We start from the raw sequence: 22,895 nt of genomic DNA, 5'->3' as shown, positions 1-22,895 counted from the left end.
CATGACCATAGAAGATATTACTCATATAAATAGAACAACCATTATTCTCTGATTTAAATGAATAACCGTCTCGCATCAAACAAGATCCAGATATAATGTTCATGCTTAACGCTGGCACCAAATAACAATTATTTAGGTCTAATACTAATCCCGAAGGTAGATGTAGAGGTAGCGTGCCGACTGCGATCACATCAACTTTGGAACCGTTTCCCACGCGCATCGTCACCTCGTCCTTAACCAATCTTCGATTGATCCGTAGTCCCTGTTTCGAGTTGCAAATATTAGCAACAGAACCAGTATCAAATACCCAGGTGCTACTGCGAGCATTAGTAAGGTACACATCAATAACATGTATATCACATATACCTTTGTTCACCTTGCCATCCTTCTTATCCGCCAAATACTTGGGGCAGTTCCGCTTCCAGTGACCAGTCTGCTTGCAATAGAAGCACTCAGTTTCAGGCTTAGGTCCAGGTTTGGGTTTCTTCTCTTGAGTAGCAACTTGCTTGCCGTTCTTTTTGAAGTTCCCCTTCTTCTTCCCTTTGCCCTTTTTCTTGAAACTAGTGGTCTTGTTGACCATCAACACTTGATGCTCCTTCTTGATTTCTACCTCCGCAGCTTTCAGCATCGCGAAGAGCTCGGGAATAGTCTTGTTCATACCTTGCATATTATAGTTCATCACGAAGCTCTTGTAGCTTGGTGGCAGTGATTGAAGAATTCTGTCAATGACGCAATCATCTCGAAGATTAACTCCCAATTGAATCAAGTGATTATTATACCCAGACATTTTGAGTATATGCTCACTGACAGAACTGTTCTCCTCCATCTTGCAGCTATAGAACTTATTGGAGACTTCATATCTCTCAATCCGGGCATTTGCTTGAAATATTAACTTCAACTCCTAGAACATCTCATATGCTCCATGACGTTCAAAACGTCGTTGAAGTCCCGATTCTAAGCCGTAAAGCATGGCACACTGAACTATCGAGTAGTCATCAGCTTTGCTCTGCCAGACGTTCATAACATCCAGCGTTGCTCCTGCAGTAGGCCTGGCACCCAGCGGTGCTTCCAGGACGTAATTCTTCTGTGCAGCAATGAGGATAATCCTCAAGTTACGGACCCAGTCCGTGTAATTGCTACCGTCATCTTTCAACTTTGCTTTCTCAAGGAACGCATTAAAATTCAACGGAACAACAACACGAGCCATCTATATACAATCAAACATAAACAAGCAAGATACTAATCAGGTACTAAGTTTCATGATAAATTTAAGTTCAGTTAATCAAATTAATTAAAGAACTCCCACTTAGATAGACATCCCTCTAATCCTCTAAGTGATTACGTGATCCAAATCAACTAAACCATAACCGATCATCACGTGAGATGGAGTAGTTTTCAATGGTGAACATCACTATGTTGAATCATATCTACTATATGAATTCACGCTCGACCTTTTCTCCGTGTTCCGAGGCCATATCTGTATATGCTTGGCTCGTCAAGTATAACCTGAGTATTCCGCGTGTGCAACTGTTTTGCACCCGTTGTATTTGAACGTAGAACCTATCACACCCGATCATCACGTGGTGTCTCAGCACGAAGAACTTTCGCAACAGTGCATACTCAGGGAGAACACTTCTTGATAATTTAGTGAGAGATCATCTTATATTGCTACCATCAATCAAAGCAAGATAAGATGCATAAAAGGATAAACATCACATGCAATCAATATAAGTGATATGATATGGCCATCATCATCTTGAGCTTGTGATCTCCATCTCCGAAGCACCGTCGTGATCACCATCGTCACCGGCGTGACACCTTGATCTCCATCGTAGCATCATTGTCGTCTCGCCAAGCTTGTGCTTCTACGACTATCGCTACCGCTTAGTGATAAAAGTAAAGCATTACATCGCGATTGCATTGCATACAATAAAACGACAACCATAAGGCTCCTGCCAGTTGCCGATAACTCGGTTACAAAACATGATCATCTCATACAATTAGCATCATGCCTTGACCATATCACATCACAACATGCCCTGCAAAAACAAGTTAGACGTCCTCTACTTTGTTGTTGCAAGTTTTACGTGGCTGCTACGGGCTTAAGCAAGAACCAATCTCACCTACGCATCAAAACCACAACGATAGTTTGTCAAATAGACTCCGTTTTAACCTTCGCAAGGACCGGGCGTAGCCATACTCGGTTCAACTAAAGTTGGAGAGACAGTCGCCCGCAAACCACCTATGTGCAAAGCACGTCGGGGAAACCGGTCTCGCGTAAGCGTACGCGTAATGTTGGTCCGGGGCGTCTCGTCCAACAATGCCGCCGAACCAAAGTATGACATGCTGGTAGGCAGTATGACTTATATCGCCCACAACTCATTTGTGTTCTACTCATGCATATAACATCAACATAAATAACCTAGGCTCGGATGCCACTGTTGGGTTTCGTAGTAATTTCAAAAAATTTCCTACGCACACGCAAGATCATGTGATGCATAGCAACGAGAGGGGAGAGTGTTGTCTACGTACCCACGCAGACCGACTGCGGAAGCGTTGACACAACGTAGAGGAAGTAGTCGTACGTCTTCACGATCCAACCGATCAAGCACCGAAACTACGGCACCTCCGAGTTCGAGCACACGTTCAGCTCGATGACGATCCCCGGACTCCGATCCAGCAAAGTGTCGGGGAAGAGTTCCGTCAGCACGACGGCGTGGTGACGATCTTGATGTACTACAGCAGCAGGGCTTCGCCTAAACTCCGCTACAGTATTATCGAGGATATATGGTGGCTGGGGCACCGCACACGGCTAAGGAATAGATCACGTGGATCAACTTGTGTGTTTCTAGGGTGCCTCTGCCTCAGTATATAAAGGACCAAGGGGGAGGCTGGACCGGCCATAGGAGGCGCGCCAGGAGGAGTCCTACTCCCTCTGGGAGTAGGACTCCCCCCCCAATCCTAGTTGGAATAGGATTCCTTGAGGGGGGAAAGAGAGAGAGGGGGGCCGGCCACCTCTCCTAGTCCTAATAGGACTAGGGGAAGGGGGGAGGCGTGCGGCCACCTTGGGCTGCCCCTTTCTCCTTTCCACTAAGGCCCATCAAGGCCCATTTAGCTCCCGGGGGGTTCCGGTAACCTTCTCGGTACTCCGGTAAAATCCCGATTTCACCTGGAACACTTCCGATATCCAAACATAGGCTTCCAATATATCAATCTTTATTTCTCGACCATTTCGAGACTCCTCGTCATGTCCGTGATCACATCCGGGACTCCGAACAACCTTCGGTACATCAAAATGCATAAACTCATAATATAACTGTCATCGTAACCTTAAGCGTGCGGACCCTACGGGTTTGAGAACAATGTAGACATGACCGAGACACGTCTCCGGTCAATAACCAATAGCGGGACTTGGATGCCCATATTGGCTCCTACATATTCTACGAAGATCTTTATCGGTCAGATCGCATAACAACATACGTTGTTCCCTTTGTCATCGGTATGTTACTTCCCCGAGATTCGATCGTCGGTATACCAATACCTAGTTCAATCTCGTTACCGGAAAGTCTCTTTACTCGTTTTGTAATACATCATCCCACAACTAACTCATCTAGTTGCAATGCTTGCAATGCTTGCAAGGCTTAAGTGATGTGCATTACCGAGAGGGCCCAGAGATACCTCTCCGACAATCGGAGTGACAAATCCTAATCTCGAAATACGCCAACCCAACATGTACCTTTGGAGACACCTGTAGTACTCCTTTATAATCACCCAGTTACGTTGTGAAGTTGTAGTACCCAAAGTGTTCCTCCGGTAAACGGGAGTTGCATAATCTCATAGTTATAGGAACCTGTATAAGTCATGAAGAAAGCAATAGCAACATACTAAACGATCGGGTGCTAAGCTAATGGAATGGGTCATGTCAATCAGATCATTCTCTAATGATGTGATCCCGTTAATCAAATAACAACTCATTGTTCATGGTTAGGAAACATAACCATCTTTGATTAACGAGCTAGTCAAGTAGAGGCATACTAGTGACACTTTGTTTGTCTATGTATTCACACATGTATTATGTTTCCGGTTAATACAATTCTAGCATGAATAATAAACATTTATCATGATTATAAGGAAATAAATAATAACTTTATTATTGCCTCTAGGGCATATTTCCTTCACGACCGCGGTGCCGCAGCGAGACCCTTGTCGGGCCCTCGGCAAGACCCTTGCCGAGGATGCCCGCGGGGCCGCAGCCAGGCCCACGTTTGCTAAAACATCCACCGCCGCTCCCATACAGCTGCCAGCTCAACCAGCTGAGCAGACGCCGGCGTGGCAGCGCGCGGCCTCTACACCGACTCAGCAAGCACCTGCGTGGTGGCATGCAGATCTTCGTGAAGGCTCCACCACCGCACCAGCCCAGCAGCCAGCCAACGTGGCGCAACGACGCCTCGTCAGATCAGACGTGCGTCAAAGCCAGGCAAGGTGACAATAGCTCGGACGAGCTTCTTTGCCGTCCCCAATAAGCGAGAGGGGCATGTCGGCAGCGCATTAAATGTGTTTGTCCGGCGATGGCAGGGGATAGACTCAGCCCCTATACACCTTTCCACCTCCTATGTGCCACTTTGGCAACCCCTTTTGTCTATAAAAGGAGGCCCGAGGTGTCCAGGACAGGGATTCAGATCTTTTGGACTAGAGGGCCACTACAACTAGTTCAAGAACACAAGAACACCTCAATACACATACAAGCAGGACTAGGGTTTTACGCGTCTCCGCGGCCCGAACCTGGGTAAACGATTTGTGTGCTGACCGCCAGACCCGCTCTTCGCACAACCCCGCACCCGCCAACCGTAGAAGGGATCCCAGTGACGCCATAGGTATCGTTTCCCACCGACACTAATGCATTACTCTGTTCTTATGAACTTAATACTCTAGATGCATGCTACCTCTTGAGCACTGCGTTGGTTTTCCCTTGAAGAGGAAAGGGTGATGCAGCAAAGTAGCGTAAGTATTTCCCTCAGTTTTTGAGAACCAAGGTATCAATCCAGTAGGAGGCCGCGCACGAGTCCCTCACACCTACACAAACAAATAAATCCTCGCAACCAAAGCGATAAGGGGTTGTCAATCCCTACAAGGTCACTTACGAGAGTGAGATCTGATAGATATGATAAGATAATTTTTTGGGTATTTTTACGATAAACAGAAATAAAAGATGCAAAGTAAAATAAATGGCAAAGGAAATAACTAAGTATTGGAAGATTAATATGATGGAAGATAGACCCGGGGGCCATAGATTTCACTAGTGGCTCTCTCAAGAGCATAAGTATTTACGGTGGGTGAACAAATTACTGTTGAGCAATTGACAGAATTGAGCATATTATGAGAATATCTAGGTATGATCATGTATATAGGCATCACGTCCGAGACAAGTAGACCGACTCCTGCCTGCATCTACTACTATTACTCCACACATCGACCGCTATCCAGCATGCATCTAGAGTATTAAGTTCAAAGAACAGAGTAACGCTTTAAGCAAGATGACATGATGTAGAGGGATAAACTCATGCAATATGATATAAACCCCATCTTGTTATCCTCGATGGCAACAATACAATACGTGCCTTGCTGCCCCTACTGTCACTGGGAAAGGACACCGCAAGATTGAACCCAAAGCTAAGCACTTCTCCCATTGCAAGAAAGATCAATCTAGTAGGCCAAACCAAACTGATAATTCTGAAGAGACTTGCAAAGATAACCAATCATAACATAAAAGAATTCAGAGAAAGATTCAAATATTGTTTAAGATAACTTGATCATAAACCCCACAATCATCGGTCTCAACACACACACGGCAAAAGAAAGATTACATCGAATAGATCTCCACAAGAGAGGGGGAGAACTTGTATTGAAGATCCAAAAAGAGGAAGAAGCCATAGCTAATACTATGGACCCGTAGGGTCTAAAGTAAACTACTCACACTTCATCAGAGGGCTATGGTGTTGATGTAGAAAGCCCTCTGTGATCGATGCACCCTCCGGCGGAGCTCCAGAAAAGGCCCCAAGATGGGATCTCATGGGTACAGAAAGTTAAGGCGGTGGAATTAGGGTTTTGGCTCCGTATCTGGTAGTTTGGGGGTGCGTAGGTATATATAGGAGGAAGGAGTACATCGGTGGAGCAACAGGGGGGCCACGATGGTGGAGGGCGCGCCTCCAAGTCCTCTGGATCATGTTCGTTCCGAAAATCACGTTCCCTAAGGTTTCATTCCATTTGGACTCCGTTTGATATTATTTTTCCGCGAAACCCTAAAATAGGAAAAAAAAAACAGCAATTCTGGGTTGGGCCTCTGGTTAATAGAAATTTATGAACTCTCGCACTTCACTTATATTATTTTCAGATTCTTTAAAACAGCATGGTAATTTGCTTTGGTTATAAATTTAGTCCTAATATGATGGGCATCCAAGACGGATATAATATAAACTTTCATATAAAGTGCATTCAATACTATGAGAAGTTTGATTCCTTATGATTGTTTTGAGATATGAAGATGGTGATATTAAAGTCATGCTAGTGAGTAGTTGTGAATTTTAGAAATACTTGTGTTAAAGTTTGTGAGTCCCGTAACATGCACGTATGGTGAACTGTTATGTGATGAAGTCGGAGCATGATTTATTTATTGATTGTCTTCCTTATGAGTGGCGGTCGGGGATGAGCGATGGTCTTTCCCTACCAATATATCTCCCTAGGAGCATGTGCGTAGTACTTTGTTTCCATGACTAATATATTTTTGCAATAAGTATGTGAGTTCTTTATGACTAATGTTGAGTCCATGGATTATACGCACTCTCACCCTTCCACCATTGCTAGCCTCTCTAGTGTCGCGCAACTTTCGCCGGTACCATAAACCAACAATATCCCTTCCTTAAAACAACCACGATACCTACCTATTATGGCATTTCCATAGCCATTCCGAGATATATTGCCATGCAACTTTCCAGCGTTCCGTTTATATGACATGCTCCATTATTGTCATATTGCTATGCATGATCATGTAGTTGACAGCGTATTTGTGGCAAAGCCACCGCTCATCAATTTTTATACATGTCACTCTTGATTCATTGCACATCCCGGTACACGCCGGAGGAATTTCAATATAGAGTCATATTTTGGTTCTTAATATCGAGTTGTAAGTAAATAAAGTGTGATGATCTTCATTATTAGAGCATTGTCCCATGTGAGGAAAGGATGATGGAGACTATGTTTCCCCCACAATTAGGGAGGACCTCCAAAAAAAGAGGCCAAAAAATGAGAGAAGGCCCAAAAAAAAATGAGAGAAAAGAGAGAAGGGGCAATGTTACTATCCTTTTACCACACTTGTGCTTCAAAGTAGCACCATGATCTTCATGATAGAGTTTACTATGATATCACTTTCATATACTAGTGGGAATTTTCATTATAGAACTTGGCTTGTATATTCCAATGATGGGCTTCCTCAAATTGCCCTAGGTCTTCGTGAGCAAGCGAGTTGGATGCACACCCACTTAGTTTTCATTTTGAGCTTTCATAAACTTATAGCTCTAGTGCATCCATTGCATGGCAATCCCTACTCACCCGCATTGGTATCTATTGATGGGCATCTCCATAGCCCGTTGATATGCCTAGTTGATGTGAGACTATCTCCTTCTTTTTTGTCTTCTGCACAACCATCATCTATACCACCTATAGTGCTATGTCCATGGTTCACGCTCATGTATTGCGTGAAAGTTGAAAAAGTTTGAGAACATCAAAAGTATGAAACAATTGCTTGGCTTGTCATCGGGGTTGTGCATGATTTAAAATATTTTGTGTGATGAAGATGGAGCATAGCGAGACTATATGATTTTGTAGGGATAAGCTTTCTTTGGCCATGTTATTTTGAGAAGACATAATTATTTTGTTAGTATGCTTGAAGTATTATTGTTTTTATGTCAATATTAAACTTTGTTTTGAAATCATACGGATCTGAACATTCATGCCACAATAAAGAGAATTACATGGATAAATATGTTAGGTCAGCATTGCTCATAAAAATTTGTTTTTATCATTTACCTACTCGAGGATGAGCAGGAATTAAGCTTGGGGATGCTTGATACGTCTCCAACGTATCTATAATTTTTGATTGTTCCATGATATTATATTATATGTTTTGGATGTTTTATATGCATTTATATGCTATTTTATATTATTTTTGGGACTAACCTATTAACTTAGATCCCAGTGCCACTTTTTGTTTTTTCCTTGTTTTAGAGTTTCGCAGAAAAGGAATACCAAACGGAGTCCAAACGGAATGAAACTTTCGCGATGATTTTCTTGGACCAGAAGACATCCAGAGGGCTTGGAGTGCACGGTCAGGAGCCGGCGAGGTGCCACAAGGTCGAGAGGCGCGCCCAGGGGGGTAGGGCACGCCCCCACCCTTGTGGGTCCTCGTGACTCCACCGACCTATTTCTTCCGCCTATATATTCTCAAATATCCCAAAACCTACCAGGGGAGCCACAAAATCACTTTTCCAAGCCGCAACCTTCCGTACGCGTGAGATCCCATCTAGGGGCCTTTTCCGGCTTCCTTGCCGGGGGGATTCGATCACGGAGGGCTTATACATCAACACCATTACCTCTCCGATGAAGCATGAGTAGTTTACCACACACCTACGGGTCCATAGCTAGTAGCTATATGGCTTCTTCTCTCTCTTTGATTCTCAATACCATGTTCTCCTCGATGTTCTTGGAGATCTATTCGATGTAATACTCTTTTGCGGTGTGTTTGCCGAGATCCGATGAATTTGTGATTTATGATCAGTTTATCTATGAATATTATTTGAATCTCCTATGAATTCTGATATGCATGATTTGATATCTTTCCAAGTCTCTTCGAAATATCGATTTGGTTTGGCCAACTAGATTGGTTTTTCCTGCAATGGGACAAGTGCTTAGCTTTGGGTTCAATCTTGCGGTGCTCGATCCTAGTGACAGAAGGGTAACCGACATGTATTGTATTGTTGCCATCGAGGATAAAAAAATGGGGTTTTCATCATATTGTTTGAGTTAATTCCTCTACATCATGTCATCTTTCTTAATGCGTTACTCCGTTCTCTATGAACTTAATACTCTAGATGCATTCTGGATAGCGGTCGATGTGTGGAGTAATAGTAGCAGATGCGGAATTGTTTCGGTCTACTTGACACAGACATGATGCCTATATTCATGATCATTGCCTTAGATATTGTCATAACTTTGCGCTTTTCTATCAATTGCTTGGCAGTAATTTGTTCACCCACCGTAATATTTTCTATCTTAAGAGAAGCCTCTACTGAAAGCTATGGCCCTCGGGTCTACTTTCCAGCATATAAGTTTCCCATCTACAATTTTAGTTTCCTATTTAATTTCTTTGCAATCTTTTACTTTCCGTTCCATACACCAAAAATAACAAAAATATTACTTTACCATTTATCAATCTATATCAGATCTCACTTTGATAATAACCGTGAAGGGATTGAAAACCCCTTTATTGTGTTGCGTGCAAGTTGGTGTTTGTTTGTGCAGGTATTCGGTGGCTTGTGCGTTGTTTCCTACTGGATTGATACCTTGGTTCTCAAAAGCTTAGGGAAATACTTACTCTACTTTGCCACATCACCCTTTCCTCTTCAAGGAAAAAACCAACGCAAGCTCAAGAGGTAGCAGACACCTCTCCGGTCAATAACCAATAGCGGAAGGAACCTGGATGCCCATATTGGATCCCACATATTCTATGAAGATCTTTATCGGTCGAACCGTTATGACAACATACGTAATTCCCTTTGTCCATTGGTATGTTACTTGCCCGATATTCGATCGTCGGTATATTCATACCTAGTTCAATCTCGTTACCGGCAAGTCTCTTTACTCGTTCTGTAATACATCTTCTTGCAACTAACTCATTAGCCACTTTTCTTGCAAGGCTTCTTATGATGTGTATTACCGAGAGGGCCCAGAGATACCTCTCCGATACTCGGAGTGACAAATCCTAATCTCGATCTATGCCAACTCAACAAACACCTTCGGAGATACCTATAGAGCATCTTTATGATCACCCAGTTACATTGTGATGTTTGATAGCACACAAGGTATTCCTCCGGTATCCGGGAGTTGCATAATCTCATAGCCGAAGGAATATGTATTTGACATGAATAAAGCAATAGTAATAAACTGAACGATCAATATGAAGCTAACGGATGGGTATTGTCCATTACAACATTCTCCTAATGATGTGATCCCATTATCAAATGACAACACATGTCCATGGTTAGGAAACCTTAACCATTTTTTATCAACGAGCTAGTCTAGTAGAGGCTTACTAGGGACATGGTATTTGATTATGTATTCACACATGTATTTAGGTTTCCGATCAATACAATTATAGCATGAATAATAAACCTTTATCATGAATAAGGAAATATAAAATAACAACTTTATTATTGCCTCTAGGGCATATTTCCTTCAGTCTCCCACTTGCACTAGAGTTAATAATCTAGATTACATTGTGATGAATCTAACACCCATGGACTCTTGGTGATGATCATGTTTTGCTCGCGGAAGAGGCTTAGTTAGTGGGTCTGCTACATTAATATCCGTATGCACTTTGCAAATTTCTATGACTCCATCCTTGACCTTTCATGAATGGAGTTGAAGCATCTCTTGATGGGTTTGGTTCTCTTGTGAAACCTGGATTCCTTCGCCAAGCCAATTTCTCCAGCGTTGTCACAAAAGATTTTCATTGGACCCTGCTACCTCTTGAGCATTGCGTTGGTTTTCCCTTGAAGAGGAAAGGGTGATGCAGCAAAGTAGCCGTAAGTATTTCCCTCAGTTTTTGAGAACAAGGTATCAATCCAAGTAGGAGACTACACGCAAGTCCCTCGTACCTACACAAACAAATAAGAACCTCGCAACCAACATGATAAAGGGGTTGTCAAGCCTTCACGGTCACTTACGAGAGTGGAGGATCTGATAGAAGATAATAATAACAAAGATAAATATTTTTTTGGTATTTTAGGATATAAATTGAAGTAAGATTTGCAAAATAAATAGATTGGAACTTATATGATAAAAGAATAGACCCAGGGGGCATAGGTTTCACTAGTGGCTTCTCTCAAGATAGCATAAGTATTACGGTGGGTGAACAAATCCTGTCGAGCAATTGATAGAAAAAGTGGCATAATTATGAGAATATCTAGGCATGATCATGTATATAGGGCAATCACATCCATGACAAGTAGACCGAAACGATTCTGCATCTACTACTATTACTCCACACATCGACCGCTATCAGCATGCATCTAGAGTATTAAATTCATAAGAACAGAGTATGCATTAGGCAGATGACATGATGTAGAGGGAAACTCAAGCAATATGATATAAGTCCATCTTTTATCCTCGATGTCAACAGTAAAATACGTGCCTTGATGCCCCTGCTGTCACTGTGCGAAGGACACCGCAAGATTGACCCCAAAGCTAAGCACTTCTCCCATGCAAGAAAGATCAATCTAGTAGGCCAAACCAAACTGATAATTCGAAGAGACTTGCAAAGATAACCAATCATAAATAAAAGATTCCAGAGAAGAATCAAATATTGTTCATAGATAAACCTTGATCATAAACCCACAATTCATCGGATCTCGACAAACACACCGCGAAAAGAGTTACATCAAATAGATCTCCAAGAAGATCAAGGAGAACATTGTATTGAGATCCAAAGAGAGAGAATAAGCCATCTAGCTAATAACTATGGACCCGAAGGTCTGAGGTAAACTACTCACACATCATCGGAGGGCATGGAGTTGATGTAGAGGCCCTCTGTGATCGATTCCCCCTCCAGGCGGAGATCCGGAAAAGCCCCAAGATGGGATCTCTTGGGTAACAGAATTTGCGGAGGTGGAAATAGGGTTTCATGGTGCTCTTAGATGTTTTTGGGGTATATGAATATATAAGGAGGAAGAAGTAGGTCGGTGGAGCCACGAGGGAGGAGGGCATGCCCAGGGGTAGGCGTGCCCCCTGCCTCATGGCCTCCTCGTTGGTTGCTTGACGTCCACTCCAAGTCCCCTGGATCACGTTTGTTCCAAAAATAACTCTCCCGAAGCTTTTATTCCGTTTGGATTCCGTTTGATTTTCCTTTTCTGTGAAACACTGAAATAGGCAAAAAAACAGCAATTTGCACTGGGCCTTGGGTTAGTAGGTTAGTCCCAAAAATAATATAAAAGTGTATAATAAGCACATTAACATCCAAAACAGATATATAATAGCATGGAACAATAAAAAATTATAGATACGTTGGAGACGTATCAAGCATCCCCAAGTTTAAATTCTTGCTCGTCCTCGGAGTTAGGTAATTGATAAAATAGAATTTTTGATGTGGAATGCCTAACTTGGCATAATTTCATGTAATTCTCTTAATTGTGGTATGAATATCAGATCCAAAGATTCAAGACAAAGTCAATATTGACATAGAAATAATAATTCTTCAAGCATACTAACTAAGGCAATTATGTCTCTTCAAAATAACATGCCAAAGAAAGTTATCCTACAAAATCATAATAGTCTGGCTATGCTCTATTCTTCACCACAGAAGTATTTAAATCATGCACAACCCTGATTGAGAAGCCAAGTAATTGTTCATACTTTTGGGTGGTTCTCACAAACTTTTTCAATCTTCACGCAATACATGAGCGTGAGCCATGGGCATAGGAACTATAGGTAGAATAGAAATGGTGGTTGTGGAGGAGACAAAAGGGGAAGATAAGTCTCCACAACTAGGCGTATCAACGGGCTATGGAGATTGCCCATCATATATCAATGTGAGTGAGTAGGGATTGCCATGCACAAGATGCACTAGAGCTATAAGTATATGACAGCTCAACAAGGAACTAAGTGGGTGTGCATCCAACTTCGCTTGGCTCACGAAGACCTAGGCATTTTGAGGAATCCCATCATTGGAATATACAAGCCAAGTTCTATAATGAAAAATTCCCCCTAGTATAATGAAAGTGATAACATAGGAGACTCTCTATTATGAAGATCATGGGTTCTACTTGAAGCACAAGTGGTGGTAAAAGGATAGTAGCATGTCCCTTCTCTCTTTTTCTCTCATTTTTTTATTTGGGCCTTTTTTTATGGCCTCCTTTTTTTATTGGGCTTCTTTGCCTCTTTTTTATTATTTTTTGTCTGGAGTCTCATCCCGACTTGTGGGGTAATCAATAGTCTCCCATCATCCTTTCCTCACTTGGGACAATGCTCTAAAATGATGATCATCACACTTTATTTACTAACAACTCACAATTACAACTTGATACTTAGAACAAAATATGAACTCTATGTGAATGCTCTAGCGGTGTACCGGGATATGCAATGAATCAAGAGTGACATGTATGAAAGAATTATGAATGGTGGCTTTGCCACAAATACAATGTCAACTACATGATCATGCAAAGCAATATGAAAATGATGGAGCATGTCATAGTAAATGGAACGGTGGAAAGTTGCATGGCAATATTCTCAGAATGGCTATGGAAAATGCCATGATAGTAAGGTATGGTGGCTGTTTTGAGGAAGGTATGGTGGGGTGTATGATACCGGGGCGAAAGGTGCGTGGGTATTAGAGAGGCTAGCAATGGTGGAAGGAAGAAAGTGCAATATGATCCATGACTCAACTTAGTCATAAAGAACTCATATACTTATTGCAAAAATCTACAAGTTATCAAAGCAAAGTATTACTCGCATGCCTCCTAGGGGAAAGATTGGTAGGAAAAGACCATCGCTCGTCCCGACTACCACTCATAAGGAAGACAATCAATAAATAAATCATGCTTCCGACTTCATCACATAACGGTTCACCATACGTGCATGCTACGGGAAAACAAACTTTAACACAAGTATTTCTCAAATTCACAACTACTCGACTAGCATGACTCTAATATTACCATCTCCATATCTCAAAACAATTATTGAGTATCAACTTCTCATAGGTATTCAACACACTCATAAGAAAAAATTTATTAATCTTGAATGCCTAACATAATTAAAGCAATTACCATGCTGTTTTGTAGACTCTCTCTCAAATAATATAAAGTGAAGCATGAGAGAACATATTTTCTATAAAACAAATCCACCGACGTGCTCTAAAAGATATAAGTGAAGCACTAGAGCAAAAACTATATAACTCAAAAGACATAAGTGAAGCACATCGAGTATTCTAACAATTTCCGAATCATGTGTGTTGTCTCTCAAAAGGTGTGTACAGCAAGGATGTTTCTGGAAAACTAACAAATAAAGACTCAAAATAATACAAGACGCTCCAGCACCATATCATGTGGTAAATAAAATATAGCTCCAAGTAAAGTTACCAATGGAAGTAGACGAAAAAAGGGGATGCCTTCCGGGGCATCCCCAAGCTTTAGCTTTTTAGGTGTCTTAGATTATCTGGGGTGCCAATGGGAATCCCAGATTTAGGCTTCTTTCCAACTCCTTGTTCCATATCCATCAAATCTTTTACCCAAAACTGAAAAACTTCACAACACAACTTAAAGTAGAAAATCTCGTGAGCTCCGTTAGGCGAAAAGAAAACAAAACACCACTTCAAGGTACTATAATGAACTAATTCTTTATTTATATTGGTGTTAAACCTACTGTATACAACTCTTATGGTTTATAAACTATTTTACTAGCCATAGATTCATCAAAATAAGCAAACACAACAACACGAAAAAATAGATCTGTCAAAAACAGAACAGTCTGTAGTAATCTGTAGCTAACGAAAGATCTGGAACCTCAAAAATTATAAATAAAATTGCTGGACGTGAGGAATTTATGTATTAATAATCTTAAAAAATAATTAACTAAATAGCCACTTTTCCAAATAAAAATGGCAGCAATTCTAGTGAGCGCTAAAGTTTCTGTGTTTTTTACAGCAAGATTAAAAAGACTTTCCAAGTCTTCGCACGGTTTCTATACTTTTGGCACAAACACTAATTAAACACAAAAACACAACCAAAATAAGAGGCTAGAAAATTAGTTATTACTAAACAGGAGCAAAAGGCAAGGAATAAAAATAAAATTGGGTTGCCTCCCAACAAGCGCTATCGTTTAACGCCCCTAGCTAGGCATAAAAGCAAGGATAGATCTAGGTATTGCCATCTTTGGTAGGCAATCCATAAGTGGCTCTCATAATAGATTCATAAGGTAATTTAATTTTCTTTCTAGGAAAGTGTTCCATGCCCTTTCCTTAACGGAAATTGGAATCTAATATTCCTTCCTTCATATCAATAATTGCACCAATCGTTCCAAGGAAAGGTCTACTAAGAATAATAGGACATGAAGGATTGCAATCTATGTCAAGAACAATAAAATCGACGGGTAGATATTCCTATTTGCAACAATAATAACATCATTAATTCTTCCCATAGGTTTCTTAATAGTGCAATCCGCAAGGTGCAAGTTTAAAGAGCAATCAAAAATCACGGAAACCTAGCAAATCACACAAAGTCTTTGGAATCGTGGAAACACTAGCACCCAAATCACACAAAGCATAGCATTCATGATCTTTAATTTTAATTTTAATAGTAGGTTCCCACTCATCATAAAGTTTTCTAGGGATAGAAACTTCCAACTCAAGTTTTTCTTCATAAGATTGCATCAAAGCATCAACGGTATGTTTCGTAAAAGCTTTATTTTGACTATAAGCATGAGGAGAATTTAGCACAGATGGCAACAAGGAAATACAATCTATCAAGAGCAACTTATCATAATCAAATTCCTTGAAATCCAAAATAGTGGGTTCATTAATATTTAAAGTTTTGACTTTCTTCAATCCCACTTTTAACAATTTTAGCATTAAGATCTAAAGACTCTGAATCCCACTTTTAACAATTTAGCATTAAGATCTAAAGTGTTAAAAGTGGGATTAAGATCTAAAGACTCTGAATCCCACTTTTAACAATTTTAGCATTAAGATCTAAAAACTCCTAGATTCAGTATCGGTAAGAGGAGCAATCGGAGTGCTAAGGAAATCATTGTTGTTGGTATTGGTGAAGTCACACAATTTAGTATTATCTTGAGCCATCGTGACAAGCAAGCAATCCAACACACAAGCAAACAAGAGACGGGAAAAAAGATGCAAATAGAGAAAGAGAGGGAGGATGGAGAGAGAGGGCGAATAAAACGGCAAGGGTGAAGTGGGGGAGAGGAAAACGAGAGGCAAATGGCAAATAATGTAATGCGGGAGATAATGGTTTGTGATGGGTACTTGGTATGTCTTGACTTGCAACAGCGCCACAAGAGACTCGTTGTCGGGAGTCAAATCTTGACTTGTCTTGCGCGAACCTCCCCGGCAATGGCCCCAGAAATCCTTCTTGCTACCTCTTGAGCACTGCGTTGGTTTTCCCTTGAAGAGGAAAGGGTGATGCAGCAAAGTAGCATAAGTATTTCCCCTCAGTTTTTGAGAACCAAGTATCAATCCAGTAGGAGGCGCGCTGAGTCCCTCGCACCTACACAAACAAATAAATCCTCGCAACCAACACGATAAGGGGTTGTCAATCCCTACACGGTCACTTACGAGAGTGAGATCTGATAGATATGATAAGATAATATTTTTGGTATTTTTATGATAAAGAGAAATAAAAGATGCAAAGTAAAATAAATGGCAAAGGAAATAACTAAGTATTGGAAGATTAATATGATGGAAGATAGACCCGGGGGCCATAGGTTTCACTAGAGGCTTCTCTCAAGAGCATAGGTATTTACGATGGGTGAACAAATTACTGCTGAGCAAATGACAGAATTGAGCATAGTTATGAGAATATCTAGGTATGATCATGTATATAGGCATCATATCCGAGACAAATAGATCGACTCCTGCCTGCATCTACTACTATTACTCCATAGATCGATCGCTATCCAGCATGCATCTAGAGTATTAAGTTCAAGAGAACAAAGTAATGCTTTAAGCAAGATGACATGATGTAGAGGGATAAACTCATGCAATATGATGTAAACCCCATCTTGTTATCCTCGATGGAAACAATACAATACGTACCTTGCTGCCCCTACTGTCACTGGGAAAGGACACCGCAAGATTCAACCCAAAGCTAAGCACTTCTCCCATTGCAAGAAAGATCAATCTAGTAGGCCAAACCAAACTGATAATTCGAAGAGACTTGCAAAGATAACCAATCATACATAAAAGAATTCAAAGAAGATTCAAATATTGTTCATAGATAAACTTGATCATAAACCCAAAATTCATCGGTCTCAACAAACACACCGCAAAATAAGATTACATCGAATAGATCTCCACAAGAGAGGGGGAGAACTTTGTATTGAGATCCAAAAAGAGAGAAGAAGCCATCTAGCTAATAACTATGGACCCGTAGGTCTGAGGTAAACTACTCACACTTCATCGGAGGGGCTATGGTGTTGATGTAGAAGCCCTCCGTGATCGATGCCCCCTCCGGCGGAGCTCCGGAACAGGCCCCAAGATGGGATCTCGTGGATAAAGAAAGTTACGGCGGTGGAATTAGGGTTTTGGCTCTGTATCTGATCGTTTGGGGGTACGTAGGTATATATAGGAGGAAGGAGTATGTCGGTGGAGCAACAGGGGGCCCACGAGGGTGGAGGGCGTGCCTGGGGGGGTAGGCGCGCCCCCCTACCTCGTGCCTTCCTTGTTGATTGCTTGATGTAGGGTCCAAGTTCTCTGGATCATGTTCGTTCTGAAAATCACGTTCCCAAAGGTTTCATTCCGTTTGGACTCCGTTTGATATTCTTTTTCTACGAAACCCTAAAATAGGCAAAACCAGCAATTCTAGGCTAGGCCTCCGGTTAATAGGTTAGTCCAAAAAAATATAAAAGTGTATAATAAAGCCCAATAATGTCCAAAACAGAATATAATATAGCATGGAACAAAAAAAATTATAGATACGTTGGAGACGTATCAATGCATGTTGGACAGCGGTCGATGTTTGGAGTAATAGTAGTAGTTGCAGAATCGTTTCGGTCTACTTGTAGTGGACGTGATGCCTATATAAATTATCATGCCTAGATATTCTCATAATTATGCACTTTTCTGTCAATTGCTCGACAGTAATTTGTTCACCCACCGTAATACTTATGCTATCTTGAGAGAAGCCACTAGTGAAACCTATGGCCCCTGGGTCTATCTTTTGTCATATAAGTTTCCAATATATTTTATTTTGCAATCTTTACTTTCAATCTATATCCTAAAAAAACCAAAAATATTTATCTTATTATTATTATCTCTATCAGATCTCACTCTCGTAAGTGACCGTGAAGGGCTTGATACCCCTTTATCACGTTTGTTGCGAGGTTCTTATTTGTTTGTGTAGGTACGAGGGACTTGCGTGTAGTCTCCTACTGGATTGATACCTTGGTTCTCAAAAACTGAGGGAAATACTTACGCTACTTTGTTGCATCACCCTTTCCTCTTCAAGGGAAAACCAACGCAGTGCTCAAGAGGTAGCAAGAAGGATTTCTGGCGCCGTTGCCGGGGAGGTTGCACCAAGTCAAGTCAAGATTTGATCTCCCGTCAACAAGCCATTTCGGGTGCCATTGTCGGGGAGATCTACATCAAGTCAAGACATACCAAGTACCCATCACAAACTCTTATCCCTCGCATTACATTATTTGCCATTTGCCTCTCGTTTTCCTCTCCCCCACTTCACCTTTGCCTTTGCCTTTTCTTTGCCTTCTTCTCGTATGTCTTTTTGTTTGTGTTTCCACATGCCTCCTATTTGCTTGCAACTTTGCTCGCTAAAAATCTATTGATATGGATCCACTTAAAGTGTTCTATTTGGATCATCTTCGGTCCTTATGTGCTCGTGCTGAAACCCCAACTAGCCTAGTTGATGGGAAATCTTTAGATGAGCATGCTCGTTTTGTGCGTCACCGTTTGTCTGAAAAGGGAAACTCTTATGGGATCAAATAAACAAATTGTTGTGTTATGCTTGGAATCTTTGTGAAATTTGTGATTTTACTTGTTGCTCTAAGAACCCTAAAAACACCTTCCCTACCTATGTGAGTTTAATGAAAATGAAATCTTATCTTCTTATGCAAAGGGTGTTTATAGTTACTATGATATTGAACAAATTGAAGAATTTGTTGCTTTTAAGGGTTCTTATGAAGTTGTTTCTTTGATTGAAAAGTATGATATTACTCTCTACGAATCTGAAAATCTTGACATACTTAAATATTTCTATGAAAACTATGCTCATAATGTCTATATCAAAAAATTTATTGAAAGAATGACCATTGCTTTGGAAGAAAATAATGATATGCATGAATCTATAGATAATTATGATTCCAATTATTCGATTGAAATATCCCTTGATGAACATGATGCTTGCTATTCTTGTGGCCATGATGCCAATATTTATGAAGATGAATTTGCTATAGTTCCTTATGTTAAACATGAGATCGTTGCTATTGCACCCATACTTGATGGTGCCTTTGATGAAAAGAATGATTGCAATGATGTTATTATAAATACTATTAACGTCAATTGTGCTAATAATATGCAAAATCGTAAGCTTGGGGATGCTAGTTTTGCTATAACTACTATTTGTTGCAATGATCATGATTGGGGTGATTCTTCTTTTGATCTTGAAAATTTATTTAAGCCCCATGATGAATATGATATTGATAATAGTGTTTGAAATATTCTTGAAAATGGGTTTCGAAGAGTGTCAACTTTAGATCCCACATATTTGGAGAATGTTCAATCTTATGAATTTTTTGATAAAAGTGGGTTTGGAGAGGTCATGACTTTAGTTAATGTTAATCCCACTGTTTTGGAAGGGTGTCAACTTTGCATGCATGTGGATCGTGTTGAAAATATTTTATGTGATAGTTATTTTGTTGAATTTGCTTATATTCTCACATGTAATTATTATGAGAGAGGGAAATATGATTGTAGAAATTTTTATGTTACTAAATTACCTCTCGTTATGTTGAGATTGCTATTGTTTCTTTCCGCTTCCTTGCATATGCTAGTTTTTGCTTGCTATGATAATTTGTTTGCCTATAAGATGCCTATGCATAGGAAGTATGTTACACTTAGATGCGTTTGTCACATTTTTCATGATGCTCTCTTTGTGCTCCAATTCTTGTCTTTCATGAGCATCATTGAAATTATCAATGCCTAGCTAGGGGCGTTAAATGATAGCGCTTGTTGGGAGGCAACCCAATTTTATTTTTGTTTCTTAATTTTTGGTTCTGTTTAGTAATAAATAATTCATCTAGCCTCTGTTTATATGTGGTTTTATGCTTTTAATTAGTGTTTGTGCCAAGTAGAACCTTTGGGAAGACTTGGGGAAAGTCTTTGCGATCTTGCTATAAAAAAATAGAAACTTTAGCGCTCACGAGATATGCTGCCATTTTTTACTGGAGAGTGCGATTAAGTTGATTCTTTTTGAAGATGATTAATAGATAAATTACTCAAGTCCAGATATTTATTTTAGAATTTTTTTGGGTTACAGAAGTATTCAAAACCTACAGATTACTACAGACTGTTCTGTTTTTGACAGATTATGTTTTTCGTGTGTTGTTTGCTTATTTTGATGAATCTATGGCTAGTATCGGAGGTTATGAACCATAGAGAAGTTGGAATACAGTAGGTTTAACACCAATATAAATAAAGGATGAGTTCGTTACAATACCTTAAGTGGTGGTTTGTTTTCTTATACTAACGGAGCTCATGAGATTTTCTGTTTAAGTTTTGTGTTGTGAAGTTTTCAAGTTTTTGGGTAAAGATTTGATGGATTATGGAATAAGGAGTGGCAAGACCCTAAGATTGGGGATGCCCAAGGAACACCAATGTAAAATTCAAGGACAACCAAAATCCTAAGCTTGGGGATGCCCCGGAAGGCATCCCCTCTTTCGTCTTCTTCTATCAGTAACTTTACTTGAGGCTATATTTTTATTCTCCACATGATATGTGTTTTGCTTGGAGCGTCTTGTATGATTTGGGTCTTTGAATTTTATTTTGCCACAATCATCCTTGTTGTAAACACCTTTTGGGAGAGACACACATGAATTGGAGTTTATTAGAATACTCTATGTGCTTCACTTATATCTTTTGAGCTAGATAATTTTGCTCTAGTGCTTCACTTATATCTTTTAGAGCACGGTGGTGGTTTTATTTTATAGAAATTATTGATCTCTCATGATTCACTTATATCATTTTGAGAGTCCCTTAGAACATCATGGTAATTTGCTTTGGTTATGAAACTAGTCCTAATATGATAGGCATCCAAGATGGGTATAATAAAAACTATCATAGGAAGTGCATTGAATACTATGAGAAGTTTGATACTTGATAATTGTTTTGAGATATAAAGGTGGTGATATTAGAGTGTGCTAGTTGAGTAATTGTGAATTTGAGAAATAATTGTGTTGAAGATTGCAAGTCCCATAGCATGCACGTATGTAACTGTTGTGTAACAAATTTGAAACATGAGGTGTTCTTTGATTATCTTCCTGATGAGTGGCGGTCGGGGACGAGTGATGGTCTTTTCCTACCAATCTATCCCCCTAGGAGCATGCGTGTAGTTCTTGGTTTTTGATGACTTGCAGATTTTTGCAATAAGTATGTAAGTTCTTTATGACTAATATTGAGTCCATGGATTATACGCACTCTCACCCTTCCATCATTGCTAGCCTCTTCGGTACCATGCATTGCCCTTTCTCACATTGAGAGTTGGTGCAAACTTTGCCGGTGCATCCAAACCCCGTGATATGATACGCTCTATCACACATAAACCTCCTTATATCTTTCTCAAAACAGCCACCATACCTACCTCTTATGGCATTTCCATAGCCATTCCGAGATATATTGCCATGCAACTTTCCACCATTTCATTTATGACACGCTTCATCATTGTCATATTGCTTTGCATGATCATGTAGTTGACATCGTATTTGTGGCAAAGCCACCATGCATAATTTATCATACATGTCACTCTTGATTCATTGCCCTTCCCGGTACACCACCGGAGGCATTCATATAGAGTCATATTTTGTTCTAGTATCGAGTTGTAATCATTGAGTTGTAAATAGATAGAAGTGTGATGATCATCATTAGTAGAGCATTGTCCCAAATAAAAAAAGAAAGGCCAAATTAAAAAGGCCCAAAAAAGGGACAATGCTACTATCCTTTTTTCCACACTTGTGCTTCAAAGTAGCACCATGATCTTTATGATAGAGAGTCTCTTGTTTTGTCACTTCCATATACTAGTGGGAATTTTTCATTATAGAACTTGGCTTGTATATTCCAATAATGGGCTTCCTCAAATGCCCTAGGTCTTATGAGCAAGCAAGTTGGATGCACATCCACTTAGTTTCTGTTATTGAGCTTTCATACATTTATAGTTCTAGTGCATCCGTTGCATAGCAATCCCTACTCCTTGCATTGACATCAATTGATGGGCATCTCCCTAGCCCATTGATTAGCCTCGTCGATGTGAGACTTTCTCCTTTTTTGTCTTCTCCAGATAACCCCCTATCATTATTCTATTCCACCCATAGTGATATATCCATGGCTCACGCTCATGTATTGTGTGAAAATTGAAAAAAGTTTGAGATTACTAAAGTATGAAACAATTTCTTGGCTTGTCATCGAGGTTGTGCAAGATGAGAGCATTTTTGTGTGACGAAAATGAAGCATGACCAAACTATATGATTTTGTAGGGATGAACCTTCTTTTGCCATGTTATTTTGAGAAGACATGATTGCTTAGTTAGTATGCTTGAAGTATCATTATTTTTATGTAAATATTAAACTTTTGTCTTGAATCTCTCGGATCTGAACATTCATGCCACAATAAAGAAAAT

This window comes from Triticum urartu, chromosome 7 (genome assembly GCF_003073215.2).
Source record: "Triticum urartu cultivar G1812 chromosome 7, Tu2.1, whole genome shotgun sequence".
NCBI lineage: Eukaryota > Viridiplantae > Streptophyta > Magnoliopsida > Poales > Poaceae > Triticum > Triticum urartu.
Note: the sequence above shows the minus strand (reverse complement) of the source record.